Source organism: Macrotis lagotis, chromosome X, assembly GCF_037893015.1.
Source record: "Macrotis lagotis isolate mMagLag1 chromosome X, bilby.v1.9.chrom.fasta, whole genome shotgun sequence".
Taxonomy (NCBI): Eukaryota; Metazoa; Chordata; class Mammalia; order Peramelemorphia; family Peramelidae; genus Macrotis; species Macrotis lagotis.
The window spans coordinates 188518055-188522937 of NC_133666.1; the positions used below are offsets into that span (position 1 = coordinate 188518055).

A 4883-nucleotide genomic window follows, 5' to 3' on the forward strand; every position below is an offset into this window, starting at 1 on the left:
TGACAAGCAAGTGAATTGGATTTGAACCTGGGGTTTCTGTGCTATTACCAGTCTTACTTTATCCTCTAGAGCCATCTGGGTTCAGTGACCAGATATGAATCAGGAATACTGAAGATTTCCCTAGGTTTAGATATGAAGTTAAGTGATTTTCCATGGCCTCACAGTGTCAAGTGAATGAGACTGGAGTTGAACTCAGATCCTCCTGACTCCAGGGATGGTGCTCTATTCACTGCAATACCTAGTTGTCCCTAGTGGGGAAAAAAGTAGAAAACTATTCTTTTGGAAATAACACTTGAAGAAACCTTTTGTTTTTAGGATTTGGTATATTAGCCATTGCTTTAGGGGGAAAAAACCCCAATCTACAAAAAGAACATTACCTGTCCACCCCTTGTTTCAACTATTTGAGAATTTACATCTTCTGGGAGAAGAGATCAATGCTAGAGATTGTTTTCAACAGTTAACAAATTTTTCTTAAGCACCTACTATATGCTAAAGGATAGCTAGGTGATATAAGTAATAGAGCACTAATCCTGGAACCAGGAGGATCTGAGTTTAAACCTGGCCTCAGTTATTTATGAGCTGTGTGACCCTGAGCAAGTCATTTAACCTTGTTTGCCTCAGTTTCCTCATCTATAAAATTAGCTGAAGAAGGAAATAGCAAACCATCTAGTATCATTACCAAGAAAACCCCAAAATGGGGTCACAAAGAGTGAATATGTGTGGAATAAATGCCACTTAAAAAAATTTTGGAGATTTCTTAAGGTATGAATAGAAAAAAAACTTTATTACAATTCTGGAGAATTGGACCCCTACTCAACCATATAGATGGGAGAGTAAAAGGGTAACATGAGACATGAACAACAGAGAATATATATGTGGTTCTTAATGCATTCCCCCCCCACTGACCCATCCTCATTAGTTAAGAATGTGGCCTTTATAATCTAAGTGCATAAATTTAATTTAAAGAAAAGCATATAATCCAAACAGAGACATATGTCTCCTTCCTGAAGACTCAGTAGATAAGGAACAAAATTCAGTGCTCTTTACATTCCAGTCCTAATAACATTCACTCATATCCCAAAAGTTGTTTGTCAGGGCAGGGGGTGGGGGGGACAGAAGAGACACAGTTCTAATCTATAATATTCTACTGAAGAAATCTCAGACTTTACAACAACAACTATGTGATAAGTGCTGTTATTATAAAGAAATGAAAAAGATAATTAATCCCTGCTCTCAAGGATCTTACAGTCTAAAAGAAGAGACAAAGGAAAAGAATTTTGTACAAGCAAACTACAGGTTATATTAGAGATAAACAACACAGGAATAGAGAGTAAATACTCTGGATCCATCATGAAACTAGATTGAGGTGGAAGGAGTTAGAACACAGTATACTGTCACTGTTTGAGAATTGATGTCATTTGAACAATTGAATTTCTGGAAGGAGAATATAACAGAAAATGAATTACTGACCAGGAGGTAAACCCATAGAAATGACCCTAATGGAGGGGTAAAAAGAGACAGAATACAATAGAAGGCTCAATTTGGGGTCTTCAAGACTTGGGTTTTAAATCCTACCTGAGGCAATCTAGCTGTGACCAAATCACAAAGGGAACAGGGTGGTTAATTTACACTTGAAAGGTTCTGCTGTCCTTTCTCTTTTGTGTTATCCTAGAACATTTGCATATCAGCAACTCAACTTCCAGCAAATCTTCTAGACCCTCTATGATTCCATCAAATCAATGGGGGAAAGTATTCATATCTTCTAAAGTCATAAGTGCAAGAACTTCTTTAGATTCTCTTTACATTGACCAAAGTCTGAAACGACTGAACTTTTTGAGGTGTGGTGGCCCTTGTAGTTCTACACCAGAATAGGACATTCAGGGTATAAGTCACTCAAGTCTTCACTCCCTTCACAGTCTGTGAAAAGAATCATTCAAAGACTGACAGGGACAAAATCTTAACATCTCATTGTCTATTTTGCAGGACCTTTCCATCATGTATTTATTTCCATCAAATGAATTAGGAGTACATAACTGATAAGGCCTCCATTGATCTCTCCACCTTTTTCCTGCTACAGAAGGAAGGGATTCTAACAGATTGGAGGTGGGAGGAGGGGATATTCCAAGCAAGCCTCAGGGATGGAGTTGGGCACATGAGAAAAATAAAAACTTAGAGTCAACATTGAACATATTACACTTTGATATTGAGAGAAATGATTACTGGAGAAACAAGTTATTGGATAAATCCAGGTTTTCCCCCCATCCTAGATCCTCATTCTCTATAAGATCTAGCCTTGAGATTGATAAACTCATATTCTTTGACGATCTATCCATAGGGGAATGGCTACTAAAGAGATTGTAGTCGCTAGCCAGTGAGTGAAACATAGTCGTAGACTTAAGGGACAATTCAGTTTCTTTTGAGGGGAGAAGTAGAGTAGCACAAAGCATATTGTCCATCTCAGTTTCAGTAGTCCATTACCAGAGTCTTCTGAACCCTCATAAAGCCAGAGACACCAACCACAGCCTCTCCAGAGGATATAGAAGGCACAGAAAGTGAGATAGATCCCCAAAATGAGGATCACCAAAATCTAAAGATGTCAGCCCAGGTCATCTTTTTTTGTGTTTTTTAAGGGGAAGGGGAGAACAGAACAGATGACTGCTTTTGAGATAAAACACACATTCCCTCCTACCCAGAATGATACTGTTCTTGCACACAATCTCAGTTGCCCTTCTCTAGTAATGCTAAGCCTGGTTTCTTTCTAGGTTCATCCAACTGCTAATTGGGACCTCTCCTTTCTTCTCTTCAGCAATTTATAAATCAGCTTGTTGGTTATAGATTTTGAAACAGCCAGCTCTAGAACTAAATTAGATTAGATGAGAAGAGAAAAGGAGAGGGGAGAGGAGAAAACAAAGGAAGAAAGCAGTGGAAGTTTTCAGATGACCCTAATAGAGAAAAATAACCAAATGCAGCTGCATTAGACACATGGGTTTTCTACACAAAGCTACAGGAGCTGGTTATCTCCACAGTAGTCAGATGGTTCCTTCTTGGTACAATGCCAAAAGCAAAGAGACAAAAGAGAGCCATAGAAAAAGGCACTTTGAAAAAAAGCCAGAAATTACTGAAAGCTCATGACTAGCAAATAAAGATGAGATCAGAAACCTTATCCAATTAACTGGGTGAAGGAAGAGGAAAATTCTTTTTGAATCCCAGGCACAAACTTCTTACAGAAGATTATGCTTTTATAAGGAAATAGAAAATGGAAAGAGATTTTCTTTTATAATACTCTGAAATAAGTTTATCATGTATTATCATTTTACAGAATAGTCTATATAAGTTTTAATGACCATGTTAAAATATTTAAAAACAATTTTTACTACACTTGATCTTAGCCAAAAGGCCAAGAAGCGATAAAAACAATTTTTAAAAAAGAATCATGTAATGATGTAACTTTTGTTCTGGGAGAGACTACATAATTTAGCTAGTCTCTTATAAATGAAGAAAATGAAACTCAAGTTAAATATCAAGAGTAAGAAGACATATTGAAGTCATCTCTGCCACTTATTAACTATTTGACCCTGGACAAGTCATTTAATCTTTATGAGCCTCAGTTTCCTCTTTTACAAAATGAAGGAAATAATACTACCCACTTCCTAGAACTAATATGAGAAAGAGAGAGAGAGAGAGAGCATTAAGTACATACTATGTACACTATGCTAGGGATATGAACAGAAAGAAACTAGTCAAAATATTTCCTCAAAAAGTTTACATTCTATAGTGGAAGATAACATAAAGGGAACCTGAAAAGAAAAGGGGATGGCAGTATGGCATGAGATGGCCAGGAAGTCAGAAAGAGGACTAGATTCAATAGAAACTAGATAATTAGGACCCAATGTGGTTCCAGAGGATAAGTCCAAGATCCTACTTGTGATGAGGTAGAGAAAATAGCCTGAAAGGAGAAAGGACTGTGTTGAAATAACTGAGAGACTTCATAAATAGATGCTGTTGTTGTTTGTCCTTCATTTTTGAAGAGAACCAATGACATCATGAAGGTAATATCTTGACTTGTAATTGAATTGCATTTAAGTGAGGCAGGATTGCACAGTCTTCAGCCTCTGTCTCTCTTCCAGAGTCACTGAAGTCCAGTGGCAAGACAAAGATCAAGACAACCAAAAGTGGCCTGGGAAGGAAATGAAATTGTGGGGAAATGAAATTAAAGGGGATGGCCTTGATGTCTTTTAATGTCTGACCAATTATAAATAGTAAAATGCATACAAATGAGTTACTGCAGATATAGTCCAAAGTCACATAGCTAGTAAATAGAAAACTCCAGGCAAGTCCTGTATGTCTTTCCTTCCATTTTCTGGAATTTTTTAAAATTGGGGAGCAATATATATATATTTCAAGCAGTCTCTGTTCACACACATACAGAACAGTTTTTGGAGGAAGGAAGAAGAAGAAGAAGAAGCAACAAATAGTGGTTGAATTAAATGGGGCAGATATTTTGAAAATATTTAGGGTCATCAAGTTTTCTTTTTTTCTTTTTAAGTTCCTTGAAGACAGGGATTGCACTGGTTTACATTAGTTACCAGCACTAAGTAATGCCCCATATTGCAAGGGATTAATAATTACTTATTGAATGGAATTGAATTGTCCTTTCCTTATCCAACTTTTAACATAACCTAAATAATTCTTGTATTCTTTTTCCCCACAACCAATTTGTGAGGGGAACACATAAAAAAGCCAATGTGATGCATGGAAATAACTTTGTACAGAGTCTCAGAGCTGAATTTGATCATGGCTGCCCTTGGTAAACATGTAACCACAAGCAAATCAATTAATTTATCCGAATTTGTTTCCCTCTATATGAAATAAGGATAATAATA

At 36.8% G+C, this 4883-nt stretch overlaps 1 pseudogene; it reads right to left on the minus strand.

Annotated features, from left to right (window-relative positions):
* Nucleotides 1–3329: 3329 nt before the first annotated feature.
* LOC141503808 (U2 spliceosomal RNA) lies at nt 3330–3409 on the minus strand (annotated as a pseudogene).
* Between the last annotated feature and the right edge of the window lie 1474 nt (nt 3410–4883).